This window comes from Trachurus japonicus, chromosome 7 (assembly GCF_045865225.1).
Source record: "Trachurus japonicus isolate A0001 chromosome 7, Traja_1.0".
NCBI lineage: Eukaryota > Metazoa > Chordata > Actinopteri > Carangiformes > Carangidae > Trachurus > Trachurus japonicus.
In genome coordinates, this window is record NC_140913.1 from 14,070,760 (window position 1) to 14,089,312 (window position 18,553).

Here is an 18,553-nt window from a genome sequence, read left to right on the forward strand (position 1 = left end):
CTGAGTTTCGCCTCTCGTCCCACCCCTTCCCATTTGTCTCTTTTCCCTCGCTCAGTCACATCTCTCACTCCCACTCTCCCTTTCTTTCCCACTCTTTTCTTGTCATTCTCTCTTTCTGTCCCTCTCGCTGCTTAAAACCTTCTCCATATCCACCCACACACCTTCTCAATCAAATTAGCATATCAATTCAGCTTTTAAAGCAGCGGGAGCAGCAGCAGCCCAGCCTGCCTAGTTACTGTACAGCCTACATAACATAACACCACTGCTCACTGCTGCTCTCCTCGTCTTACATCTTTCCATCCCTCTCTCCGTCTGCTTGTTTATCCTCCTCTTGTTATCGTCGCTCATCCTCTAACCTCTGAGCAGCGGCCAATATGTGCTCAGCCATGTATCATATTTATCTTTAGCAATGTGGAAGGAAGACTAGGACTACGATTCCTTCCCTCCACTCTCTCCCCTTAGAAAATAAAACCTCTCATCTCTTGCTGGACTTTGTGACCTAGGAAGTTTCCGTAATGAATACCCATAAGTCCCTGCTTATACAGTCTTTTTTGTGGGAGTTAACTTTTTATTTACCTATAAGAGGACGTGGTGAGTCACTAATGCAATGCTCTATGTATAGTTTGTTTTGAATTGTGTCAGCTCTCATCTGGCTTTGGGACTGTTACATAACCGTCTTCCAGCTGGATCACATAGGCTAAGGCTCCATTCAATTAACGTTTGTCATGCGAGTGCCAAGACTAAGATGTACCCTCACAGAGGAGCGAACATCACACGTTTCGATGCTGGGACTCAACCACATGCACCGTGCACATACCGTGACAAGCAGCATAATTACTAATTACCAGAGAAATGATGAAAAACAAACAACATACATCTTAAATCCCTGTGTGTGTGCCGCACGCCGGCATCCATCTTTTTGACAACTGGCTGTGTAGAAAACAGAGACACCAACACGGTTTTAATCTCAGGACATTTATTTACATATTCACCTGAACTCGCTGCTTTGTGTGACTGAATTCTCCAGACATGATGTATATGTTTAATTTGGTCTCAGGTCGCCCTCCAGAAACAAGCCGTCTTGATCGCAGTGCGTCAGTCTCGGTGTCATCTCTGTTTGAAACTGATTCGGGCTCTGGCTTCATTTTTCACTGCAGTGTGATGAAGCCTTTATGTGATCTTTTTATTTTTCCTTTTCCATTCATGCTACATATTTCTCTGCTTGTAACGTGTGTCTTTGGTAATTCAGATGCACACTATGGGATTGATAAAGTCAAGTACTAGGGTAGGCTAGGGTTGGTGTGTGTGTAGATGATGTTGTTGGTGATTGGCGATCAACAGAATGATCCCTGCTAGCTCATCTGTTTGCAAATGGTCTCCCATTAATGTAAGAACCTATTTGTATTACTGGCTTTAATATTTGTGGTATTGGATTAATTAAGACAGAGCTTGGCGTGAACGGTGTTGTTCCAGTTTGCATTTCAAAAGAACTGGTTTGAAGTCTAGTTCATACAGACGAAATGAACTAGTTCATGTTAATTTCTTTTCTTTTTCTTTTTTATAAAAATGCTGCTATTCTTTTTCAACAGACCCCGCTACCATCCATCACCAGCCCCAAATCACTGCCACTCCCAAAAAAAATGAATTATGGCACCACTGAGGAATCAAAGACATGAATTACATTTCAAACTCAAAAAAACAATGTTGAGATTGACAATATATTTTGTCACTTAAACAATGTGTCATTCTGCTGAAAGGGAAAAAACAAAGTATAGTTAAAGGGGAACTATGCAAGTCCGCTCGCTTTTCCGCTGTTTTGGTTACGCTCCTCTCGGCCATGTGCATTTGTTTACAACGAAGCCGCCGAAAAATCAATAAATGGAGTGGTGGGTAACGTTACATAACATATACAATGTTGCGACATGTGTGTTTGTGTAGTCTTAACCGTCATAAAGTAAAGATTAGGGGTTACAGAGCGCGTTTGTGTAGCGGGGTGCAGAGACGAGAGCTGGGACACCGGGGCGGCGACCAGGTACTACACTGATGTTGCAAGTTTGGTTTTCAGCCGTGAGACGCCAGGTGAAGGCAGAGAGCCTCCGTTCTCACTCGTACAAGTCACAAGTCATGTAGTTAACTATCACAATTACTCCGGAGCTTTTTAAAGCAGTACTTAAGAACTTTCAGTTTTGGTTGAGTTTGGCGGCGCCAGTGGCCCAAAGCGGTAGTGTTTTGCCTGAAAGAAGACTCTATTTCCCATGAGCACCAGCGCGTAGCGTTGTAAACATTCTGATCTCCTGGTGCATGGAAATTAACAGAGGACGTCCAAACTAAGTTTCTGTTACCAGCGGATCATTTCACAGTAAACACACATGCACAATCCAAAGGAAAGGTGCTGCATTGCCTGCTCCCTCCTCGTCAAAGTGAAAGTGAAACTTAAGTGAGAGCCGGGTTCCTACCATGCTCCTCAAAGCTGCTTATTGCCAGTGAAGGCGATACAGACCCCCTCAGGCCATGACAGAGGTGTCATTCAACCTGTTGTAAGTCGATGTACCATCACAGAAGTTATGAAAATATTATATGAAGGTTGAAAAGTTCCTTAGTGTTGGTTTAATTAAGGTAAAAATGTAGCATAGCCACGGGGGAAATCCTGCTTAGTTCCTCTTTAAGGTATACTGTATGGCATGCAATACCTTGTAGCACAATTTGCATGATTTTTTTTTTTTTCATTTGTCTTCCATCTGTTTGATCATAAAACGGCTTCAGACAATGAAACAAACAAACTGTCTTCAGCGGTAGAGCATGTGTCTGCACCTGCTGGGCCATGTCTATGGAAAAGTGATGCAGTGTGTCTAGTTGTTTTTTGTGGATATTTTCATTGTCGTAAAAACTCACAGCTAACCCTCCTCCCTCCCCCCCTAGCCATGTGCATTTGCTTTCAATGAAGCCGGAGAGAAGGCATCCGCGGAGCGATGTCTACCGAGGTGGGTAACGTCAAACAAGAGATTACGGATTGCCGGGCGTGTTTGTGTCATAGTGCCGTAAAGAAGTCCATGTTCCTTGAGAGACGAAATATGGGACACCAGGTCGGAGGACTTACAAGGCTGGTTTTCGGCCAAGAGACGCTTAGTGGAAAGCAGAGAGCCTCGCAATTACCCCGAAGCTGTTTAATTAAGGTAAAAAATTTTGCATAGTTCCACTTTAATACACTACCCAGGTCATCAATCATATCGCCTATTGCCAGTTTCACAAGGTGATGAGGACAGAATGATCGTGTCGTATCATAATGACCTTTTCAACAAAGTTCTCAAGTTTTTCATCAGAGGACCGGCCCGTGGCCATTTTCAGTATTTCCCCATGAAACTGGAACAACAGACTTAATGTATCTGAATCCTGGCCAATATTCAGTTATATTCATTGTGCGAATGCGCGCCCACTTGTTTTCCAATTATATCTCCTCCAAGCAGGTTGACCACACCCACCTCAAACTTTGTTAAAAAAAAAAGAAAACGTTTTTTTTTGTTGTTGTGAAAACTGTGACTTTCCATTGAACGGTGTGGGTGTGGCGGTAAATTTGGTTGTTTCGCCGTTAAACAGGAAGTTATTACAGTAGCTCCACTAAACATCATCTAATCTGCTCCACAATTTAAATACTTTTAAAGAAGACCACACTGAAGACGTCTGCATGCTAATATTAAGTCATGGTCACAGCACCACCTACTGCAAACAGGAAGTGACATTTGAGTGACCATCATCACTTGATTTAAATGAAATTTCCATGGTCTTGTTAACACTTGATTTATGTTGGCAGCATCAAGTTGCCTCCTGGCATCAGCCCTGAGTTCACTACCTATTCATCCTGGACACATGTGCTATATAGTACATTTCCTTGCAGATGAATTTAGCTCTGTCTGCCTGTTTACTTTGTCATGTTTTTCTATTTTTGGACGAGCTACGTTTCACTCTCACAGCTGGTATAAATTAGCTGTATAGTTTTGCTGCCTTTAAATCGACCCCCCACCCCCCACCCCCAAAAAAATAAAAAATAAAAAATCTTCCTCCCAGTGAGTGGCACCGAGCGGCACAGAAATGACAGCATATCTGTAAATAACTGCTTTCAGTGACATGCGGATAATAATTACGAGTGTGTCTTTTCCTCCACAGTGTGTCTTCAGCCGGTGCCAGGGTAGATGACAGGGAAATGGCTTTGTCTTTTGTTGGACAGGTCTGCCATGAAGTGTTTCAGAGAGAGAATAAAAGAACGACAGGGAGAAAGTTGTTTATAGGAGAACATCAGTTAAAGTGTTGCTCTCTGTTCTCTGCATCCCTCGCCTCACTCCCCTCCTCTTTCACTCTCTTTCATTTATTTCATTGCTCTTTTTTTCTCACTCTGTCAGTTTCTCTTTCTCTCCACCTCTTCTTGCTCACTATCCTCTTTCTTCTCCCTCTCGCCTCTGTCTGCTGCCGTCACAGATTTCTTCCTCCCTCGCCTGAAATATGAATATTTTAGAGCTAAGAAGCTTAAAGGGAACAATGAAATGGCCCCCAAGTTAAATTATACTCCATTTCCAGAGTCACAGAAGAGGGACTTTTCTGAGTGATGAGCGCACCGGTGCCACAAGGGTGTGTGTCTCTCCCTCTCTCTCTCTCTCTCACAAGCATAAGCTTTGCTTCTTCCTGCTTTCATGTCATATTTGTGATATTTCCCCAGATATTTGCTTCTGGAGACGCTAAACCAGGCACGGCAGCAGTGTAGCCCATCAACAGTGTACCCCCCTGCCTCCTCAGAAATCATAATGCACACTTAAGTTGGAGAAAGTAAAATTTCCTTCGAAGCCAACTTGCCTAAATGCTGTTTGTATCATTAAAGGAAAGGAAGGGGGAGGCAGAATGAAACTAATTTGCATGCTTTTGGAGGCAGTTTGTTTTAGAGCTTTGTTAACAGAGTAAACAAAAGCAGTGCGTTGTAAGAGAAGAGTCAGTGGTGAGGGGGGTTTTTGTCTCCCAATTAGACGAGTCACCCTAGTGTGGGCGTTGTAAAAGGGAAACAAAACATTCTGCTTAACCATCCATTTCCTATTGCAGAAAAAAAAAGCTATGAACTGAGGGGAAAAAATGCATCTAAGCCAGAGCATCAGTGTTATCAGTGATGGCTGTTAGTCTGCAGAGCTGACTTCACACCACCGCACGGCCTTGAGGGATCAACTGCAAAACCCATGTTTCTAATGTGTATAATCTCAAGGAATGACCACATTCCTTTGAAATCTGCCTTGCTCGGCAGCCAGTCAAAGATAACGGGTGGAAAAACATATAGATTATCTTGGAAGGAGGGGGGTAAAAAAAAATACGACCAGGAAATACAGGCAATAAATATGTGTGGAGGATTGTAATGTTTGCAAAAGTGGTTTGTATTTGATTCCGGTGAACATGAGTGGTATTGACTCACACACATTTTATTTTGGAGGGGTTGCTTTTCTACCACCACTCGCTCCCTAATTTGCATTTCAATCCAAAATAAAATGACAAAAAAAAAAGAACCTCAGAAGAACAGAGGTGGGAGATTATTTACTCACTTGAGTATTCACACCTCAAAATGGCAATGGTATCATTGTCAAGTATTAAAAACAAAGATGTCCTTAGATTCAATTTGCCAGTTCAACTGCTGGGGAGGCAATGGGAGAGGGGGGGGGGTGGAATATTAGTAAGCAAGATTGATTTAGTTGGGGACACTGTCATTTGAATAATGGAAGTGCTAATAAAGAAAGAAAGTAATTTAGCGGGAATTTAGAAATAATAGCTGTTGGAAGCAGGCGACAGCTGCCTCATTGTGTGAGTTTGAGGGAAATGAGTGTAGATTTTCAGTGGAGGATAAATGAGTTTCTGAAGGTTATTTCTTTGTGCTCAAAGGGCAGAAGATGAAGTGAGAGAGCAGCCTCTTTTTAATGGCTCCAACTGGGAGTTATGAAGCACAGCACAGCCAACAGCTCCTGACCCTGTGATCACCGGACAGGGACTTCATAAACAGTCCTGACAAGGATTAGTGGCACAGATCAATACCAGGGTCAAAAGTACCAATATGGCCTTCTGAAACCTGGCATCCACTAATATTGTAATACTGGAAGTCATTCATGTCCAACACAAAAAACAAAACGTCCTTAAAGAGAAACGGGGGTGAGGATACTTTTACTGTAGGTTTCTTGACTGATGGTGAGTTTACATACGTTGTCTTAGACTGTCTTGCTAGGCATTTTAAAGTATTCTCTGACTGCAACCACAGCCTTGAGAAGATTATCAGATGGTTCAAGAACTTGGGAGAGCTTCACAAAGAGTGGACGGTCAGTCAGTGCATCAAGTGTATGTCTTCATGAAACGGGCTAAAACTGTCACATTCCTTTTACCAACCCTTTCTGGAACCAAAGACAACGTCAGAAGCGTCTTACCTGGTCTATGAACTAACCTGGAGTTAAATAAAAAGTTAATATATAAATATAACAATATTTATTTCATTTGAGATGCCGGGGACGTTTTTCCATGCAAATAATTTGCACGTCCATTTTTCCGGTTTTCATCACGACTCCTTTCACACCGACCGCAAATGTTACTCAGTGAAATGCAAAATTTTTTTTTTCCAGTGAGGTCAATTTTTGTGAGCTTTCGCCCGGTGAATAAAGGCATCAACCCATCATGTAGCATGAAAAGGAGGTACGTCACAACCCCACATCACAACACCATGACAACAAAGTAAACAACCTGTGTCTATCACAAGGGGGCAGTTGTCGGTCTGAGAAGTGAAGCTCACTTCCGCGTTCAAAAAACTGCAATCCCCTCGGATTCCTGTGGGGGCTGGTGTCAGAAGGGAGCATTCCCCATAGACCCCCATGTTAAAATCGCCGACTTTACATCCTCAGTAAACATGTTAAAAGCCTGGTGTCAGAACGTTTTTTCGTCTCAATCGATAGTTTCTACCCCCGCACACACTCTGAGGGGAGTGAATTTTTTTTTAACTCTACAGTTTTACTGTTATTAGGTTAAAATTCTGGCCAATCAGGGCGCGGAAACGTTGAGTGACAGGTCCGAGCAGCTCCGTGGACAGCTGCTTCGAGGCCAGTGGGCGGGTTCTCGGCCGGCCAATCCAACATGGCGCTGTTCAGGCCGCCATATTTGAGTCACAAAAACGACTCCCCAAAACCAATGGGTGACGTCACGGACGCTACGTCCATTCTTTTTACAGTCTATGGTCTATCACCCATCGTTCTATAAGTTCATATAATATCCTACATCATTGCTCTCACTAGGGCTGCCACGATTAGTCGACTAGTCACGACTACGTCGACTATTAAAATCGTCGACAACTAATTTAATAGTCGATGCGTCGTTGTTTGTTTTTTTTTAAATTTTGTTTTTCTCTCAAAACTGCTGCCGCACCTTCCACACACGCACCCGCCGCCGCAGCCGCCCACCACACACACACATGCACTCACTCAGTACACATAGGTGTTCTCTCTCTTTTCTCTCTCTACCTGTCTTATCCCTCATCAAGCGGCACCGGTGTAGGCCCCCCCCCCGCACCCCCCGCCACCGCCGCCGCCGCCGCTCCTCACCCTCTCTCTCTCTTCTCTCTCTCTCTCGTCTGTCGTTTTAAATGAGAAGCGCTACTAGGAGCGGTACCGCCGCTCCATCGTTTTAAATCACGGACTGAAAAACAGCCGTTCGTCATTTAAAAATAAAACCGCGGACTTTATATTGGAACGTTACCGCGTCTGGTCAGCGTCCTGGTCACGTAATGAGCAGCGCTCATCTTAACGAGGAAGTCTTCTCTCCCGGCGTAAAACTACGTCAATATTTTCCGGTAGCTCTCATCACAGTCCGCACCTTGCAGAGTTTGAGCTGCACCTCAGTTTCACTTGTTTTCAATAGACAGTTTCACACAGAACTTTCTGGTGGAGTCTTTCTATGTTTCTCCCTCTGTGACAGCAAAAAGGGAACATTTAATTTTTTTCAGACAAGACGATTGTCTTATAAACTATTCAATTTTTTTTAACAGAACGACTATTATTTACACTGAGCAAGTTATATTTGAATGATAAGCCTACCAAAACTTTATTATTGTGAATAATTCCTTAGTTTCAGGTGTCTGCCTCATTTTATTTAAATGTAGCTATGTTTAATGCCAGAGACAAATGAAGGAAAGAAAAACCTAAAAAACCTTTAAGTATTTATTTTGGTGTTGTTTAGGCCAGTGCCTTATTTTACTCAGCTGTTTGCACTTTATGCTACAGTTAAAGCTGCATATTTCATTAAATGTTTAATGAACTACCATCTTAATTGTCTTTATTTTTAGTTAGCATATACCTTAAACACTTCAAGCTGAAAGCTAATGATGGTATATAAGAGCAGCTGCATGCTGGTGCGATAATCTGTATGTTTTACATTCAATTTACGTATGATCCGATTAGTCGACTAATCGAAAAAAATAGTCGGTGACTAGTCGACTATCAAAATAATCGTTTGTGGCAGCCCTAGCTCTCACCACTTCTCACCATCTCTTTTTATACTACACAGTATATGTTCACCACCTTGTCTTGTTTTACATGCAGCCACCAATCTAATGGTAACAACAACAATACAACAATATAGGGCCTTTAAATCACTGATCAAAATCAAAGATCAATGATCAATGTCAACAAGACTAGGTCTAAACCTTGTATGCCTGGACATGCTGTAATAACTATGGCAGCTGACCATGTACAGTACCACTCCCTGCCCATAAAATCCAAAACTTTAGTTTTTTTTTCTTAGAATTATACTCAAAGTAAGAAAAACATCTGGATCACTATCAGCACCAGAGAAGTCACAGGTACTGTATGCTTGCTGCGCTATGAGTCATCACCTACCACACGGGAAGACAAAAGTGTAAGAGTTCAGAATAGCTGCACTGAAGGTGGGGTGAAAAACCCACTGCTGTTAGAGGGTGGAAGACGCTGTGATAGTGTAAATTGGGGGATAACAGCACAGACTCTGAGTCTCTCTGATGGGAAACATTCATAATGTTGTTCTCACTTGTAAAGAAAAGAACAAGGGGAACGAAGTAGTTGTGTATAAGATGGAAAAAAAAACACTCCTGCCTCCTCAACTTCATCCATATACTTTTTGCTAAGAATCCCACAATGCAACAGTTCACATAATACTCTGCTCAGTAATGGAGAAAGATGAGTTTAATTTCCCAGAAACAAAGTCTGCAACATCTCAATTTATCACTTACTATGAAGCAGACAATTTAATGTGTGTTATGTAACCGGTGATGAGACTCAGACTGCGTCCTGACAGACGTTTTAACCAGTTCTTTAAAAGACAGAAAATCAGCTCGGAGGAGAATAAACAAATCCAATTGCACATGTCTGAGTTGAACCTGAAAGACACACCTATTATGTGCCATTATCATCACATTGAGAGGAAAAAGTCATTGTGTTCATGTGAAAGTGGAGCAGCGCTGACCGAGCTGCCACAGCAGGGCTCAGCTGAAATATATTATCAGCAAAATAATTTAAACGACGCTATGACTCATAGGCTAATTACATCTCTTCTTTCTTATCTTGACAGGATAATTAAATGTTCCCTTTCATTTATGATTATCCACATTATCTCATATTATATTTGATTATCTGTAAACACAAAACGTCTGATGTCAGCCCATACAGCTGCGAGTGAGCATGTGTACATTGTAAACAGAGATGTATAATAACCATAATTACAGTTACAAGAAAACTAATTTTGCAGTGTGAGGGGGTTATCTAAACATTACAGTTCCATTACACGCAGCTTTACTAATGAACTGTGTCTTGGAGGCTGTGACCCCAAACAACAGTTCAAATATCATTCACTACAAATATTTTTAAATATAAAATTATTGCCCATTTGCAGGGTTCCTACAGGTTCCTTCAGGTTAAATTCAAGTCTTTTTAAGACCTTTTTAAGAACATTTATATAAAAATGTAATACCTATTTCACTGCCCTACCGGCAAAGAAAAGTGAAATCCTCGAATTTCAGAGCGTTTAATGTAAATTAACTGTATCATCCCACTATTTTTCTGCTCTTTGTGCTCTGCTAGGGATGTAACAATATCAAAATCTCACAATATTACAATACCTCAATAACAAGCCCATGATATTTATTGCAGTATCATAAGGCATCATGATATCAAAATCTCACTGTATGATAATAGCATAAGCTCCACAGTACAAGATTTATTAAGTCAACTTATTACTATTAGTTATCAGTCACTATTATTACTATTATTAACTTATTAAGTCAACAAAAAGAACATTGATCAAAAATAATTGTGGTTGACAAATGAAACTTTTGACGAAAAATGCAACATGGAGAAGTTAAATACAGCACAACTTTTAAGACCCAGAAATCAAAATTAAAGACTTTTTCAAGTCTTTTTAAGGTATTATTTCCAAATTCATAAATTCAATGCTTTTAAGACTTTTTAAGACCCCGCGGGAACCCTGCATTTGGTTTGTATAGTTTCTTGGGAATCACATATTCCCATCCATAAGTATTTATAGTGTATACTTAAAGTACTTTTGAAACATTTTGTAACGTTGCAGTCTCATACTGAAATTGTTAAAATTCTTGTTTTTCCCTTATCAGTCTTCACTCACCATAATGCCCAGTTAAGAACCGATGTGAAGACATTTTGTATGCCTCTAGACTTCAGGCAAACTGTCTGGGTTTTATTTTTGGAATGATGTCCTTGCATTGGTTGATCCACTGGAGGAAAATAATGTTGCTGTGTTCGTTCAGTTTGTGGTTCTTTCATATAGGTTTGCACCACACAACACTGTGTTTGAATCACAGCTGAGGGACCACTGCAAAAAAATATGTGCTTATGTAAATAAAAATAATAAATAAAAAATAAATGTCAGTATAAGCCCCCCAAAAAACTGGTGTCACAGCAGTGTGGTTGAATGCGCAATGGCAACATCTTTAGGTCAACACGTGAACACAAAGGGGGTCTGAGGTCAGGTCTTCCATCACTTGAAGCTACCCCCAAAACCACTGCCAACTGTCATGACACGCCAACTTCACGTCACACCTTCGTCGAGCATAACGGGACATGACACAGACTTGGACCCACTGGTTCCCCACACTGGTGTTTTACGTAGTCATACTTTCTAATTATCAGTCATCTTTTAACATTGATCTAATGCAAGGTGGTATGAAGACACACCTTCTAAATTTGAAGCCACCAGGCTGAACAAGTTGTCTGGAGGGATATTGAGTGTAGTTGGATTAGGGAAAATGTTTTTAAGTTATTTTAGGCTGCAATATCACAAAATGTTAGGAAGTTTAAATCATATTTTCTCCCTTTATTAAAATAAAAATAAATATGTTGGCAAATGTTCTTTGGCACTGTGAAGGACGTGCTATAAACACCTGAGTTTGGTGATTCAGAGCTTATAAAGATGTTTTTACCATTAAAAGCCGATAGCTGTTCCTCACTAAGTTTTTATGACGGTTCTTTTGTGAAATCAAAGTGCAGGCTGTATAAGGTAATAAAAGCTCTACAGATGGCAACTATCATCTCAAGGGGTGTGTGTGTGTGTGTGTGAGAGAGAGAAAGCAGGTGAAATTATGTCCCACGTGAGTTTTGTATGAGCCATTTACCAAGCGAGTTACACAACTCTGGCGTCTTCCTCTCATTTTTAAAATCCAGCAGACAAAAGAGAAATGTTTCTCTGGGTTTTTGCAGATGGCAGCTGCCTGATAATGTTTCCTGACCTGTCGATAACACAGCACCTACACTACACACCTGTGTTGGAGCAGAGCATCACATTCATATTTCACTTGTTTTGGCAGAATCATATGAGAGCTGTATGTTGATCTGAATCCTCTCTCATCTACACTTTTGATTTTTGCTCATCTGCATGTGTCAAGACATGCGTGTGTGTGTGCGTGCGTGTGTGTGTGCGTGTGTGTGTGCGTGTGTGTGCGCACGCTACCCACACAGTGGATGTTAGCACCCCCATATTGAGGGTGAGTCATCCATGGCAAGAAACAGTGGCAGCATCATTAGCATGCCACTCTCATCCTCCCACTCTCCTACTCCTTAACAGATTTTAACTGGCACAGCGCTGCCACGGATAAATCAGTGTTGCCCTGCTGCTGAAACACTCCCATAAAAATATTCAGTCAAACGCACACTCGCACTGCTGCCTTCCTATTTCTCTTCCTATTTCACACCACTTATCCATGTAAGCATAACATATATAACATGCCACTTTCATTCACTGCATCACTGTGAGAAGATTATGTCTTAGCACACTCAATTCTACTCCGACAGAAACGTCTAACACCGGATCCAGTCCGGTAATTCCACAATTTTTTTTGCAGTGTTGAGTAGTGTAACTAATTACTTTGCAAATTAAATAACACAATTACAAATATCTCCATTGAATTGGACCTGTTACCGCCGACCCGTTGTCCCAGCTTTCGTCTCTGCAGCATTGCGACACAAATGCGCCCGGTAACTCGTAATCTCTTGTTTATGACGGATAGACTACATACACATCATAGCATTTATGATATAACATTATCCATCGTTCCATGGATTGCTTTCTCGCCGGCTTTGTTAAAAACAAATGCACATTGTCAGGAGGAGGGTTAGCAAAACAGCGGAAAAGGGACTGGACTACTGGTAGATGTTTCACATTTTCCCAGTAGATCAGGACAACAACAGAAAAACTACCCTATAAACTACCCTATACTTGAGAATATGTGCATCGCATCATATATTTTGCAGCGCAACAACAATATCTGTTTGAAACTGTGAAAGAGGTAATGCTTCATTTCTGATATTCAAGCTGCAATATACGGGGCCCTCAGAGCTCTATGCACAGCAACTTAAGAAAACACCTTCATCAGGCACAGTTTTTGCAGAGCGTGTGTTGTCAAATTGATGAAGTTGTTTTTTAAAGTTGTGGTGCATCTGTGTCTTTGAATGTGTTTTCTTGAGCTGCAGTGAGTTGATCTCTCAGAGCCCCCGTAAGAAGTCCTCCTTCCACCACAATGTGGACTGTGAAGGCAGAATGGCACTGTCTGCTTTTTTTACTTGTCGACTCCACAGACAGATATAGAAGACAAAACAAATGGGGAAAAAAACACAGCCTGACAGTTTTTATTCAACCATAATGTAGTCAACACTGCAAAAGAAAGAATAATCCCACTTCTTTTACAGTTAGAGTTTTGTTGTAGTTTGCAGAATTACAGTTGTACTTTCTAAAAATCACAAGCTTCAGTGAAGAAGCAGAACAGTTAAAGCAGAACAGTTAAAGCAGAAGTAAGCGGAATGTTTGTGTTAATATTAGATTTTAGATTAGATTAGATAAACTTTATTGTCCCCAAAAGGGGAAATTCGTCTTGGGCAAAAGTGCACCGTGTAGCAGCAAGACAATAAGACATGTAAGCAGCAATAAGCAATAAGCAGTGACAGACATGCAAGAATTTAAGTCTTAAATAGTAATATCTTCCGACAGCAATCACTGGTAACACTTTATTTTAAGGGGTCCTTGTTCCTGTGTATCTACCTAATTAATTACAGTGTAATTACCTATGTAACCGTATGTAATAACATGTACTTACATTGTAAATACATAGTGTATTTTGGTGTACTTACAGGTCCTTGTTACACTTGTAATAAGAAATGCTTGTGCAGAGAGAGGCCACTTTGGCATTTCTTATTACAAGTGTAACAAGGACCTGTAAGTACACCAAAATACACTATGTATTTACAATGTAAGTACATGTTATTACATACGGTTACATAGGTAATTACACTGTAATTAATTAGGTAACTACACAGGAACAAGGACCCCTTAAAATAAAGTGTTACCCAATCACTTATATAGAGTGTTTGGTCTGAAACACGGGTCTGTCAGTCACTCTGCTCTGCTGTAAGCCGAGGAGAAAACATTCCTTGTATCCTACAACCTTTATCCAATGAGGAGAGAGAACAGCATAAAGGGGTGGTCCTCTCTGTGTGTGCAGCCAAGGGATGCGCGTGAATGTGGCGACGTAGGGCGGGGACTGCTAACTCCATCGGCTGACAAGAAGTTAACCAAAACGACCAGATCGCTTACTTCTGCTTTAACTATTGTACATATGATTTGCTCACTGCAAATGTAAAGATTTTTTTGTCAAATGTGAACAAATAAGTTTCCTCATAAAAATGCAAAATAGGCTACATGCCTTTATTTTTGTTGAAATTAAATGAAAATCAATTCGTAGTCAGAATTGACATAATGATGTGTTGTGCAATTCTTAAAACAGGGAGCTGTGGCTTTCAAGTTCTAGCATTTGGTTGCATTGAGAGCTGGACACTTCATGTGATTCAGATACAGTTTGTCCACTTAAGAGGTCGCAGGTTGGAAATCCTGTCTGAGTCTTTTTCCCTTGACGTTACAACAGAAGATCTTGTCTTCCACTCAGTCCAAGCTGAGGGATCTCTGTGGTTGGTGACCGCAGCCTTAAAGGATGAGGCGGGTGGTATTATACTTTCTCTCTGTCAACAAATATGATGAAAAGACCAAAAGCAACAATAAGTTTCACAGTTCTCTCTGACTCACCAAACCTGAGGCACATCACCATCCGAAGCCCATTTGTTCCTGTTGAAGTCATGACTCTTTGAAGAGCTGGGCGACTGTCACTCAAACAGGAGTAAATAAGAATTTGTTGAGGTCTTTTTTTTCCATCAAAGGATTAATACACATTTGGTACAAACATAAAAAAATTCTGGCAATAGGTTGGCGTGTGTCCATGGTGATGAAGGAACCTGTCACCCTGTGCAACAGTAGCTAGTTTCCATCACAAAGTAAAAAAATATGAAAAAAATATTATGTTGAGTTACGGTGAGTAAAGTTGGGTTTTCTTCTTCTGATATTGTTGCAGTTAAACATAATGACAGGTTTCCAGCATCTGCCTCTTTGTTGCAGCTGTATCACCGCAGCAGGAGCCACCACTTGGATGTGAAAAAACTGTTCCCATTTTGTGAAATAATTGCTTTGTCCAGCAGTCTGAAAACCCAAATGTGCAGCCTAATGTGACAGTTTTGACTATTTCCTTGTGACGGTTTTTCTTTGAAACTGGTGTTGGTCCAGGCTATATTTTGCTCTTCAGTCTAATGTGAATACATTTTGTTGATTGTAAAACACAAAGTAGAATATCACATTTACATGATACAATCATGATACTACAATCATAAAGACTTCTGTTCATTGTTACTCTGTGTCAGCTGAGTAACAGCATCGTTTTAGATTAGTTAAACTATCTCTGCTGATCATCATCAGTTGCATTTGGACCTGCAGTGCCTGCACTGACAGGCCGTGTAGCAGGTCTGATGCCTTTCAATGAATAAATGATGTTTTATATCTGACACTTCAATTTCCTTGTGTGGAATCAATACAGTTTATCTGGCGATGGCATCAGAACAAGTTCAATCCCCACAAAGGTAAACACTTATATTTGAGATGAGATGTCAGTTTGGTCAAACAATGCTGTGTCACCACGATGTTAAACTTAAAGACTCTGAGTGATACATGTATCAGCCATGCTTTAGAGCAGAGGTCTTCAACAGGGGGTCCACGACCCCTAGGGGGTCCGCGGAGGTACTGCAGGGGGGTCGCGAAGGTTTTGGTTGAGGGAAAAAAAATATGAAAAAAAGATATGGAAGTTATGAAAAAAATATCCATTGTGAATATAGGGGTGTTCCCTGCAGCTTAACAACAGATTTTTACATACAAGTCCTTTGTTTTCCTATAATATAGGTGTCAGGCGAGCCTTTGTATTGTATCCGATACAAACACTGCGCACCGTCTCTCTCTCACTCTCTCGCTCACCCCCGGGCGCGCGCACACACACAGACACAGACACACACACACACACACACACAAACACACACACACCACTGTCAGTGGCGCTGTGACACTCGGGCCCTGAACCGTCGGCTACACAACGATGGGGCTTTAGTTTTCATCCTCCATACACACTCGTTAATTAACAGCACACACGCAATAAAGAAGCAGCATCAGGCCGTGACACCGTCACTGAAACGCTCCGTGGAACCGAGACATCACCGCGCGCCCGGTGTAAATGTTCCCAGAATCAGCTCCGGTGACCGCGGCCGTCATATGTCTTGGTAGAGCACGGCCGCTGCAGCGACCCTCCGACTGTCCCATTGCTGCGTGTCAATCCCCCCTCTCACTTTCTCTCCGCGCCCCCGTCTCTCTCCAGCTGCCCTTTCAAAATAAATGCATAAAAAGCCAGAGAAAAAAACAAAGTAGGGGAAACACTGCTTTGTTTTCTCTGTCTTTTTATGGTTTAGTCATGTAATTCTTTCATTGGTGCAGTAGCAGCGTTCAGTTACCACGAGCGTAGTTGTGACCTGTTGTGATCATTGATGGCATGGCATATATTTTTTATGTAAGTCCCTTTGAAATATAGGAGTCCCATGACGAGTCAAACTCCTAAAAAAAGCGTGATTTATAGTCCAGAATATGGAAGGCTACTTTTGGCATATGGCCCCAGGGCCATGGTAGGAATTCTGGGCCCCCTGAAAGTATATTAAAGTGGGACCCTGCCCCCTGACTTTTCCACTTTTTTTCATAGACTACGTATGTATTATCATTTCTTATTTAGCCTACTTTGTTTTGATGCTAATGCAGCATTACTATGAGTATTAGTCAGGGTTTTATGCAGAATAATCCAGTCATACAAAGATTAGACTACTGGGGTTTTTGTGGGCCCTACTCGGCGCTGGGCCCCTAGAATTAGCACCTTTCTCCCCTATACAACGGCCCTGTATGGCACTACAGGACCAGTTAAATAGAAAACACAATTTTATACAATATATATAAGTAGGGGGTCCCCGCTCCATCTCTCCATCAGTTTGGGGGTCCTTGGCCTGGAAAACGTTGAAGACCCCTGCTTTAGAGACACTTTATTAGAAATCCAGGTGTATAGCCTCTCATAAGCCCCATAGTAATGGAAATACTTCAGACTGTCACAGAACATTGGGCCTCATTCATGAACCATTCTTAAAGCAGAAGTAAGTGATATATTTGTGTTAATATAAGTCTTAAATAGTTATATCTTCCGACAGCAATCACTTACATAGAGTGTTTGGTCTGAAACACGGGTCTCTCAGTCCCTCTGCTCTGCTCTGAGCCGAAGAGAAAACATTTATCGTATCCTACAGTTTTTATCCAATGAGGAGAGAGAACGGCATGCAGGGCTGTGTGTGCAGCCAAGGGACGCCGTGAATGTGGCGACGTAGGGACGAGGACTATTATGGTGCGTTCAAGGAAACTCGTATTTTTCCGACCATGAAGTGGTACCAGTTCGATCTGGTACGAGTTCACGGGTCGGAAGTTACGAGTGGCCGTTATAGTGACTTTCACCGGTAAAACAGGTCGGAAAAACACGAGTGGGTTGCCTGAAACGCTACAAAGTCGTAAGTTGTGACTTGAAGCTGTAATTTACGATTTCAAAAGCCTGCCTGGAACGCAACATTAGCGAAAACGACCGGACCACTTACTTCTGCTTTAAGAACAAATTTGTTTTTAAGTCCTACTTACAAAGTTTTAACGAAGTTTGTGGCATTCATGAATGTTTTTTTATCCAGGATTTGTTATTAGCTAAGAACAAAACCTTTGCACACTCAGGAGCGTACTTACGCACATTTGAGAGCTGACACTTGTGCAAGATAACTGATTACTGCATTCTTCTGTTCTGCAGTTGTATGATTTGAATTAGAAAACATTTTCTTATCTTTTATGATGTTTATAATAATTATTTTACAAATCATTGTGGTCTCTTAAAAAACATTAATTGCTGGCTGTGACGGTGCGCTTACTGTAAGTGTTCCCACTCTATAAACACAACTCCTTTTTTTCTTTCATCAACCGATCCATGGACCACTTGCATGCCGAACGGATCATGGATCAACAGCGATCCGTTGCACCACTAGAAATCATATATCATCATATCTAATATGATGATATTTATGACGGCACAGCTGAGAGTGCGGTCTCTCTGATAATAACCCGATGTGCTGCATCCACTGCTGACGCTACAATATAAAATATAAACTAAATATAAGCTTTTTTGTTTGTTTGTTTGTTTGTTTGTTTGTTCCACTTCCTGCAGCAGTACTTCCACTTCACTATTTAAGTATTTTTTACAATTTTCGTTTGGGCATTTTAATCTTTCTTTTTCACTTCACCTTCTCTGCTCAGTGCCTATGGGTTCTGTGTGCACACGGCCCTGCAGTCTCATGCCCTTTTACGGGCATTGGTGGGGCGTTTATCTATGCTAATTCTATGCTAATTAGGATCACCTGCCACAATTCTGCAGTTGAAAAACACGTAGTTGAATCTGACGTAGAGTTTTCTTAAGAACCACTTAAGAAAAAATTGGTGAATGAGGCCCATGCTGTTAATACAGTATCAGATTTACATATCTCACAATGTTTCCTGGAGGCCTCTTTGTTCAGCT

General features: G+C 41.3%; 1 protein-coding gene across 2 annotated transcripts in view; it reads right to left on the bottom strand.

Moving 5' to 3' along the window:
- nphp4 (nephronophthisis 4) overlaps window positions 1-18,553 on the bottom strand; it is a 158,108-nt gene that overhangs the window by 118,812 nt on the left and 20,743 nt on the right. The window lies entirely within an intron of this gene.